The sequence below is a fragment of the Leptonotus elevatus genome, chromosome 21 (assembly GCF_054856555.1).
Source record: "Leptonotus elevatus isolate MCC_2025b chromosome 21, RoL_Lele_1.0, whole genome shotgun sequence".
Taxonomy (NCBI): Eukaryota; Metazoa; Chordata; class Actinopteri; order Syngnathiformes; family Syngnathidae; genus Leptonotus; species Leptonotus elevatus.
In genome coordinates this window covers 14,971,880-14,983,346 of record NC_141259.1, presented here as the reverse complement: position 1 = coordinate 14,983,346, position 11,467 = coordinate 14,971,880, and positions in this window count along the sequence as shown.

The window sequence follows — 11,467 nt, the reverse complement described above, 5'->3', positions numbered from 1 at the left end:
ATGGCGCCGATGTGGACGTAGACATGATGTTTGTCTCCCGGGGCGAAAAAAAAAAAATGTAGCCATGACGTATCTGGATCGGGACACAAAGAGACGGACAAAAGCAATTGTAGAGTCAACAAAGTGTGCGCGGCGAAGGGGAGGGAGTGAAATGATTAAGTTTCTTTCAAACATGACACAACCTTTAAAGATGGACAACGTGATGGCAAATTTGATGAGTGACGGTATGCAAGTCGATATGGATCTTCAAAGTTTATCATTGGTAGGAACATGTCATTTGTAACGTTGACCTCTTCTGTCTCGTTCAAAAGACATGTAAGGTTATTCCACTGCTAGCATACAAATTGTAGGGGACTTGGACAGGAGCCCTGAGGCACACCACTTCTAAGTGATAATGTTTTCTTCTGGTAAAAGCCTGTTGAAAAATCAATTCAGATGATGTTTCATAGATTTCAACCGATTTGAGGGCTAGACAAATGTTATTGTCGGTCAGTTCATTATTATCCCACAGAAGACCCCCCCCTCACCCCCCAAAAAAGGGGTTGCTTTGTGGGTTATTATTTTAATTTGACCCAAAAAGTTAGTTTGGTCCATTCTTGACCCAATGTGGTTATTTTTGACCCAAGAGTGCATGATTCCATTGTTAGCATACATAATGTAGGGGATTTAGATAGAAGCCCTGTGGCACACCACTCCCAAGTGTCAAACGTTTTACTCACAACTCCTGTCTTGACAGATCAAATTGTGTCATTAATAGCATTACGTGCCGGCAATTGAACTTCTTTCCCCCGTTTCATGTTGGCCTTTTCTGTCATTTCCTCATCTTTGATGTCTTTAGCCTTCAAGCTTTGTTATTCCAAGCGATTTATGTCATTTTCTACAACCCCCCCCCCCCCCAAAGCACCGGTATCTGATGCATGACCTTTAGCTAATTGTTTTACGGCTCACCGTCTATCGCCTGGATCCTTTCCGAGGGGATGCGTCGCCCCGCCCCGCCAAATAATCGGCGTATGGATTTTAATAAGTTGGACCTTCGTTTCTCCCGCCGCGCCTTTTGTTGAAGCAACCCCGTTTCGCTGTCTTCCACCTCAAATGTCACAATTAATGACGCCTTTTTGTGGAAGCGCACCCCCCCAATTCTTTCCAGACATTTTTCTCAGCATAGAAGTTTGCATGACAACGCCTCTAAAAGTGGCGTTTTTTTTGTCTCGATGGGAGAATGAATAGCGCGGGATTTTGCCGCGTTCGCTCGTCAGACCGTCAAAGTCGGAAAGCGTTATTATCACTATCATCCGGGGGAGGCTGCGGAATTGGAAAAAAGATCTCATAACTGGGCCGGATAAAAAGCTTTTCTGAGAGGTGACGGTACACAGGCTGCTTTCGGGAAATAGTTCACCTTTCCCCCCGCAGGAGAAAAATAAAAGCTTCTCTTACATTTGAGAGAAAGCAGCGCTGATGGGCTCCAGCGCTCGCCGCCTCGGCCGTGTCGCGCAAACCGTCGGCGGCCGTTCGGATGCCAGAACCGGAGAAAAAGTGTTTAAATAATGTTGCCCTCACGCCTGATATCGGAGCGACGCCGACATCTTTCTCGAGTCGAGCTGCGTTGTCAAACGGATTTTAAGACTGATTTGTGTCATTTAACTAATTTGTTATTGCTTAGATAGGAGCCCTGAGGCACACCACTCCAAAGTGTTCATGATTTTGATCTGTCAAACAAATCAGTTTTACAGTGAATGTCCAAATAATACTTGGGGTAGACCGATTATCGGCCCGGGCATTTTGACAAAGCTGGCAACTCACCGAGCGATGAATGCTGGCGAACATAGCGAATTTGGGGTTTTCATCAGAATTTGTAAGATGTTCACAGACAGTTTTTAAGAAATTTCCAGACGCATTTTCACTGTCTACGAAGATCTTTTGAAACCTTTTTACGAACCCTGGCGAAACCCCAAATAAGCTACGTTCGCATGCATTTGTCGCTCAGTGAGATACAGAGAACTTTTCATTTATGGATTTATTTAAATTTCCACACTCTAAAAAAATAACCCAACTATTGGTTTTGTCGACGGTGACATGGTGATTACAAACCAGCACTTTAAATTATTTTATTTTTTTTCTGACACTGCAGCACTTTGAGATTTCCTTGGAAATGTAAAGTGCATTATAAACACAATTTATTATTATGAAAAATGGACCGATCCTTTGAGTCAAGAAATGTTTTTTTTTTTAGTGTAAAACAACTCATAAATATTGGTCAGATCCTTTACTTGAGTCATTTTGTGTCAAAGAAAGTTGGGGTCAAATTGACCCATCGTTCCATTTTTGATCCATACTTGTGTTACTTTTGACCCAACGGTTTACTTTATCAAAGATTACAATGACAATGGGAACTCTCGACACTTTTTATTTCTTTAAATGAAAAATAAAAAGAGTTAAAATTAAGAAACTATGTAGAATTTTTAGAAAACTTTATCGACAGTAGAACATTTTAGGTAGCCTTTTACTTGCTTACGGTAGTTTTTAAATTTAGTTTAACACATGGCGATGAGCCGGGAAGCTCACGGAAATTGTTATAATTTATTTTTAACAAATTCTATTCTTTATATATTTAAAATGAAAAGAAAAACGTGTTGAAAATGTGAAAACTTTTTTTCAAACAAATATTTCAACAAAATGTTGACGCTAATATTTTCTCTTCTACTGCAAATAAATATAAGCTTGAAATATCGATCATTGGCCTCCTTGACGACTAATAATCGTTATCGGCCCTGAAAAAAAAAACATCGATTTATCAACCACACGGTCAAGCCTCTTTCCTTCCTCTCAGGCTCCCATCTTTCACTTTCTTTTCTCCTTCATTCAGACCCGCTTTTTATTTCCGCATCCTTCGCTTTTACTTTAGCGTCCTAATCTCTTTCCTTTCCTTCCTACCCTCAGATCAACTTTTTACGACTTAAGTTTCCACACGACTCTTTTGCCCTCCTTCCTTCCTGCCTTGGGTGTAGCAGGTAATAATAACGCTTTAGAACCCCCCCCCCGCCCCCCCCCCCCCTTCCTTCTTACCTCTTAATTATTTGCCATTATTTAGGGTGCCTGTAAAAAAAAAAAAAAGAAGAAACATATTTATGTAAAAAGCGCAGACCTACTTGTATATAATGAGATTATTACGATGTCTGGAGTGCGCATGCAATTAAAATCATAAAAAAAAAAATCTCTCTTCACGACAACAAGGCAATTAAAGCGACGGCCATCTTTTACGACGTACGGTAAATAAGCGGCTCGATAAGCCGCACGTATTAAGTATTCAAAAAGGGTTTTAATGAACCACACAGTCGGCTCGCTTTACGCGCCGCTTGCCCTCCCTCCCCCCCTCCCTCCGACCGACATCCTTATCGTCAGTATTGATTTCACTTTGAGTCACTATTGATTATGCGGCTTCTTTTTTTTTTTGGGCCGTAGGGACGAAATGACGCTCAGGACGCCAAACTCGCCGGATTGAAATGAAATAGTTTGCAATGGAAACGTTTATAAGTCAAATGAACACATTTGACAACACAAAATGAAAAATGGACGGGCATACAAATAAACTACAAACAATTTTTGAGGATAAAATTTAATTGCAAAATTTCCTTTTTTTTTTGGAGAGCTCATTATTATTCATTCAGCAAATTGTAAAATTTCCAAATAAAAATTCCTTACATAAGATCATCCCTCTAAACAAAAATGTAATCAATTGAAGTGTTGTTTTGGTGAAGCAGCATGCGGCTCAGTTTCAATCTGTGACGGCAAGGCCGCCCGACGTTTCGCATGAGCACGTTAGCTGCTGGCGCGCTCGTCAAAAGCTGCTGCATTCCGCGCGTCCGACCATTGCAATCTCTCCTCGACAACGGCCGCTCCCGATGACAACAGCAACCCCCGAAAAATTAGCGCTTTCCGTACGGATGCGAGGTGACGCTTACGCAACACCCGCGATATGAGCCGGCGGTGTTCCGGGCCCCCTTTGGAACGACGCGCTCTTTTGATATGGAAATCAGCTCGCTAATTTGGTCGCACGTTTTACCCGGGAGAGTTGGCGGCCCGCGACTCGCTGGTCAGAGATGAAGAAAAAAGAAAAAGTAACCGCTGACATTTCTTTCATCTCATCCAAAATGCCAGCGGTGACTCCGGCGGCGCGGCGAGCAAACGTTTAATTAGCGAGTTGCCGCCGACATGTTGTTAGTTTGCGCAAGAAAACAAACGTTTCCGTCTCGTTGTGATTTGTTAGGCCAGCCAATGAAAGTCATTGCTTGCATTTTTCTTTTTTTGCCAGATCTTTCTCATAAAAATAAAATAAAACTAGTACATTTACTAGAAAAAATTAATATTTTTTACTTTTTCGCATAGCGTTTACATTTTTTTCTTGTGATAGTCCAACTTTATTTTCACATAATTTACTTAATTATGACGATCTTCTTGAAATTTTGGATTTTTGAACGTGTATTTCATTTGAAAAACTATACAGTATTTCAAAAACTACTTTTATATTTAATATTTTTCACTTGCCGGCAAATAAATAACTAAATACATAAAATACTAATACGAATAAACTCAATCAATAATAATAATAAATATAATAATGCTAATAAAATACGACTACTTTATTTTTAAGTTTATTCTTGCAAGCGTATTTCATTTGAAAAACTATACAGTATTTCAAAAAATATTTTTATATTTAATATTTTTATCTTGCCAGCAAATAAATACCTAAATAAATAAAATACTAATAAACTAAATCAATAATAATAATAAATAATTAAAATATTAAACTAAATAAATATACTAATGCTAATAAAATACTACTACTTTATTTTTGCAGTAACATGTTTAATCTTTTGACTGGATTTCATTTGGAAAACTATATTTAAAAAAAATACTTATTTTCTCTTGATATTACCGTAAAATCCTGTGTACAATACGCCCCACAAAATAAACCTCAAAAAGTTCTTTTTTTTTTCCTATGTAGGTTTGCTCGTGTACTGACTAGCAAACGTCTGAACAACGTAAAAAATAAAAATAAAATAGTTTCGTAGTATCTCCAATACGACCCCTCGATTGAGGATAATATTTTTTGAGTGGAAGGAGTGGTGTGCCACAGGGCTTCTATCTAAATCCCCTCCATTATGTATGCTAACAATGGAATCATGCACTCTTGGGTCAAAAATAACCAAATTGGGTCAAGATAAAATTATTCACGGGATTTTATGGTACTTAATTCTCTAAATTTTTCTCAACTAAATTTAACGAGAGAATTCCTGCATCGGCAAGTACAATCTAGCTTAGTACCCGTTCAGGCCGTTTCTCGTTGCCTCCATCTAACAAACTAAAAGCGAGTTGGGGAAAAGCGTCCGCCGAAGTGATATCGAGGAGAAAAGCTCATTTATCCGTGGAAGGATGGCTCGCATTTTCCCATGTCAAGCGCGACTGCCATTACAAGCCACTGATGGACACGCTGAACGTCATTAGCGGCGGCCGACCGCCGCGCCGATCCTTTAACCTTTGGGGCTTCATTACGGGCCGCGCCCGAAAAGTCTTTTCCGCGCTCCTGCTCGTGTCTGCTAGGAAAGAGATCGGAACGATTCCGAGGCCAATTAGTGGAGTGGTGGGTGTCGAAAGCCAGCTGCCGCCGTAAGAATGTGTGCGCGTGCGTTAAAGTGAAAACACTTCGCTCGATCGCATAAAAGTTTGACGTCATTGCGGAATTCATGATGTTAACAAAAAAAACGACCTGACCATATATATATATATATATATATATACCCGCCGTGCGTACGCGCCGTACACTTTTTCCCAACCTTGAGCCTGTGCTGTTAGTTCATATTTGTGTGCACATTGAAAAGCTTTCCCTTGAATGGCAGAAAGACGTTGCCACGGAAACACGTCGATACCTTGGAAGCTCGGGCGGAAGTTTTCTCACATATTCTGTCGTTAACACCCAACACTGAACATGTTGGCTTTTTTGAAAGATTTTTTTTTTTTTTTAAAGGCCCTTTTGTCCAGTTTGCCAAAGTTTGAGCGTGTCACAAAGTCGGCGTACATGCCAGCCCCGCCGCCGCCGCCGCCGCCGTCGTCATGGCGACGCGAGAGCGGAGGACGCAAACGAGGCTCTTGACACTCGAGAGAGGCGAGGAAGGAAGAGGAGACATTGTGTTACTTCTTTCTCTCCAAGTCGAGTGTTCACACTCGACTTTTTCAAGTACTTTTTCTTTGTGTCTCAGATACTTTTTGTATCTTTTATTAATGACGAAACGATTAAAAGCGAGTAAAATTGAAGAAAAGCTGTGGCATCTTTTTACGTATTTTAGTTGAAGTTAGGAACAGATCAACTCACATCTTTGGGTATTTTATGATTTTGAGAGATTTGGTGGAATTCCAAATTCCGTTCCAGGAAATGTAAAAAAAATAATTTTAAATTCACTGGCAGACATTTTCACTGAAGCAACCCCCTTCGCTCCCGGCTGGTTTACTGGATTTTGACTGATCTTGCAAGCCTCACAGAATATTGTGTTCCATTGCTATAAAAATATGGAACGTACCAAAAGAAAGATTAGAGTCTCTTCTTTCATCAGGATTTTTTTTTATATTTCTATCTGTATCCGTTTTGCAGGAATTAGCATTAGAATATAGCTAAATTTCATCATTATTCACAAACAGTGAAAACAGTGGGGAAAAGAGCTTGTTGCAACATAACCCTGGTTGATCTCTTATACTCTGCTGCCACCTGCTGGTCGTTTTTTTGTCATAACTACCATTGCTTCAAGCATTCTCTTCAGTTCAGAGGCTGCATCAAATCCTTCTGTATGCTCCAGCACAAAAATACATAAACGTATAAATACGTCTTTGGGAGTGTGGTAATATTTAAAAACAAAACATATTTATACGTTTTTGGGAGCATATGAGTTAAATGTGCTATTAGACAAGTCTGAATGTATTCCGATTATTATTATTTTTTGTCAAATTCTGAATTTGCCGGTAGCATTTTCACATGACTTTCAGAGTTATATATATTTTTTCACTGCGTCATTAAACCTGTCAGTGGGAAAATTCAGGGTCTGCCATTTCATCCTGTACCGCCCCCTGCTGTCGACTGAAATTGATGTCTGAGTGCCCCCTCAGGCTGTTTTGGGGATTTAGTCACCATTTGGACGTCAATTTGGGTGGACAACAGATTATCTAAATTAAACTAAATTATCCAAATCTTATTTTGAGCTGCTCTCTTCTTACAATTAAAAATAATCGTCATCTCCAAATACCGAAATACTCACAAGTCGGGTCACTGACAGGTGGCGGTATTATATTGTAGGGGCGGACAACAAAGGTACGGTAGGCGCAGTCGATTGTGACGGACGCGGTGGGACGCGTCTTTGAAGCTGACAGGATGCCGGCGACGGACGCGAGATTAAAGGCAGCCATTGCGCGAAGCATGTCAGCGCGCCCTCACGGCCCCGCCTGGCGAGGCCCGAGCACGCCAGACGTCTCCTTCAAATGCGTTTTTGTCACTGGATTTTCTCCGGGTGAATTTCCGTTGAGAAGCGTGGAAAGCCAAAGGAAGAGAATTAAATAGATATATATTTTTTAAAAACATTATTCACGACAGGATCGTAAACGTGTTTAAGACACAATATTGTTTGCGTCATTTGGTTTGTAAACAACGGCCGCAGGCGAAAAGCGCCGACCTGGCGAGCGTCGCGGTGGTCAACGTGTGCGTAATTAGCCTCCCGCGGGTCGTCGCCGCTTGAGCGCTCGTCAGCATGCTGAGCTTTCGTTCCAATCAAACGCCAACAAAAAAAAAGAAGAAAAGAAGCTTTTCTTCGACAGAGGGCAACATTTTGCAGATCAAATGTTTGTTTTTTTTTAGGAATGCGTCATTCTCGTCATTCCAATGTTAACATATTCCAAATATTCACGCCATTCTCGCTTCCATTTTTCTTATTCCAAATATTCACGCCTTACTCACATTTCTCGATTTTGTACCCATTCATTCTTAATGGCAGATTCAACATCACACATTTTCATCATCATTTAACTCATTCATTTGACTTTAGGGATGATTATTAGTCCTTGATTCTTAACACCTTACTACCCCTTTCTGCTTTTTTCCACTACAATTTCTACATTTATTCGCGGATTCAAGCCATTCCAACTTTCAACTGCTCAGCTATTTCCAGCTCATTGTTTATTAATCCATGTCACTTAGTGTCAATTAGTTCATTGACTCTTTAATCGTGATTTTTTTTTGGGGGGTATCGACTTGCAATGATATATAAAGTATATAATACAACGCTTGTATTCATGCCCTTTATGCATGGACGACGTAGGACAAATCAATATTTTTTAAATAAATTCAATTGCTGTACAAATAAGTCGATAAAATGACATAAAATTCTGGTCAATTAATTAAATATTTGTAATTAATTTGATATAAATAGTAAATATATAGTATATATAAATACTATTTTTATTATTTTTTATTATATTTGTATTTTAACTAATTAATCTTTCTTTACGTATTCCGTGTTTTATTTATTTCATGACATTTGTATTCTTTAATGTATTTTTTTTTTTTTTTTTATGTATCTATGACGTTTCCAAAAGGCAATTGAAGGGTTGCGATGGGTTCGGCAGAAGCGGCGGAACTAAACGAAGCCGGCGTGACTGACGCACGGAGAGAATCAGGCGGCGAGCAAGTGTCGGCTGCTACTTCAACATTAATGAAGCTGATGAATGGACATCGTCCAATTACAAGCCCCCCTTCCCCCCCACCATCAATCTTGCACTCCCTTTCCAGCATCACAAGCAGCACCATCCCACAAAATCAAAAAAAAAAAAATTGCACGCAAAAACCTCAACAGATTAAAGAATAAAAGTTGCTTCTTTTACAATGTTACTTTTCTGCACATCACGTCGGCGTCGCGTCCGCGGGGACGGCTGTGAAAAAAAAGTGAGACTTTATTTCAGGATCAGTCGCCAAAGATGAAGTGCGAGCAGCTAAAGATAGCCGTTCTATTTTGGAGCAGCGATGAAAGATTCATTAGCGACGAATGACGGCATCATCGACCATTTCCGCTGCGAAGTAATGCGTGAAATTGCGAAAACTGCATCACATTTGAACGGATCCGTCGAAACGCTGACCAGCAACATTGGGGAGAGCGACGGGCTCCTGTAATTTACTTCTTCCCTGAGCTATTGATAAGAGCACCATTTTCATCCAACAGGAGACTAAGGGCAGAGATTGTAAGCACGCCAATATTGGCTTGTGTGTTTATCTTGGACATTTCCAGTAAGGTCTCCTCCTGTATTTATTTATTAGCCATGCTCAGGAGACAGATTTTATCCAAGAAGAGACTATGGGCAGCTGCTGCAAAGTAGAGAATGAGGAATACAATAAATTTAAACAAACAAGAACAGCGGAGAAATGTGAATCTCATGCATTTACATCTCAACATGAGACTGTCGGTTCGTAGAAGATGTTATTATCCGAGAAGAGATTGTGGGCTAGCTAAATTTTGCATTGGTGTTTAGCTTGGCTGCTTGCTCTTGGCCACGGGAAAGAGACAAATTCTAACCAGATATCGGCCATGGAGAATTTTCATCCGAGAGGAGACTAAGGGCAGTTGCGACAATGTGGAGATTGTGGAATACAACAAGTGCTAACCAATGAAAACATAACAACGTAAAATGAGTCACCTGTATTGAATTCTTGTCATCTGACATTTTTATCTGAGAGAATGAGGACACCTGCAGCAAAAGTGGAGATTGTGTGTAGGCATGTGCGCTTACCTTTGCCGTTTCTAGCCTGCTCTCCTCCTATTTATACTGTACTTCTTAGCCACGGTCAGGAGACCAATTTAATCCAAGAGGAGACTGCGGGCAGCTGTAGCAAAGTAGAGACAGTTAGGTATAATAAATATACACAAACAACAACGAAGGAGAAGAATACGAGCATTGGGATGTGGATGTTGGCCATGGTAACTTTTATCCGAGAGGACACTGCGGGCACTTCCCGTCAGGGGGGTTGTGTCCCAATACTTTTGCTCATATGGGCTACTATTGCCACTGCAGCCGTCATATCTAACGACATGTGACAGGAAATTAATTTCTCCCGACTGTAACATTCGGAATATTTAATCTCTGATTAGCACTTCTGGTCATCATAGTGTGTGTGTGTGTGTGTGTGCACATTTTGGTTTGAAGCGGCCATTTTAGGAAATCAACTGAATTTATTGCCATCCTTTTGAAAATTCTTCCACGCACAACCAGTGTCATTTAGCTACATGAAATGTCATTTGGTAGGCGTGACAACCCACAAAAAAATGTCTCAAGGAGACACGCCTGAAAAGAACACAGCAGTCGGCCATTTTGGTTTCAAGTGGCCATTTTAGGGTCAAACTTTCAAAGAGTGCTATCAGGACTTGGTTGAAAATGTGTTTCCTTCAAAGTGAGCATCACTTGGCAAAATGAAATTTGTTCGGTTTTCCTAGCATGAGGAGACCCGCAAAAAAAGTCTCAAGGCGGCGGCATGCCTGGCAGAACAGAGGAAGTCGGCGGCCATTTTGTTCGTTGGTTTGTGTGCCTGCACTATCCGAATGAAAACGATCCAACGTGATCTTTGGTCATCCAATGGCGAGCGCATCCTACTTGGGAGCGGTTGCTAGGCAACGCTGGCTAATTGCCTTACGATTGAGGGGAAGGGCTGCCGTCGATGGAGCCCGAGCTGAGGCCACGTACGGCTCGCCCAATCAGAGCATGGATGACTGCCAGGGAGCAGCTTTTCTTTTTTTCTTACCATCATGATCTGTAATTCGGACCGACACTTACAGTTTTTCCAAATGCCACTCGCAGGCTCAGGGTGGGGAGGGGAAGCCCCTGGGGCTCTCCACAGGGGGGGGGGGGGGGGGGGCGGGGACCCCCTTCCTACCTAGATGACATCTCAGATCAGCTGGCTTTCGATGTCATCGCCTACCGGAACACGCCGCCGTCGCCTGCCATCTGACATTGCGGTGCCGCAGCATGTGGCTCGTCGTTGGCTCGCGATAGTTGCGGGACAAAAAGCAAGTGCGAGAAAGTTACGTTTTGAATGCCGTTTGTTTGTTCGTCAGTTAGATGGTGCAAATAAACGTTTATTAAGTTGTTGGAAACTGTACTGAGTGGTGGAGTGGAGGGGGGGGAAGAAATAATTTTGTTAAATTTTCAAGCAGGTCTGGCACAAGGGACAGATTTTGAGATGTTATGGTCTGCTTGCACTGGGGCCAAGTGCGGCCTACCTGATATAGCAGAGGGAGTAGAAGGCAAATTTGTTTGTTAAGCAATGGATCCCCTTTGCATTTTGCATTACTGCCACCTACAGGGCTGGAGTGGAAGTACATCCTCATGTTTTTTGTTTTTTTTAAGAGAAGCCAGTTTGGCACGTTTAAAATAGGCCGAGAGACGC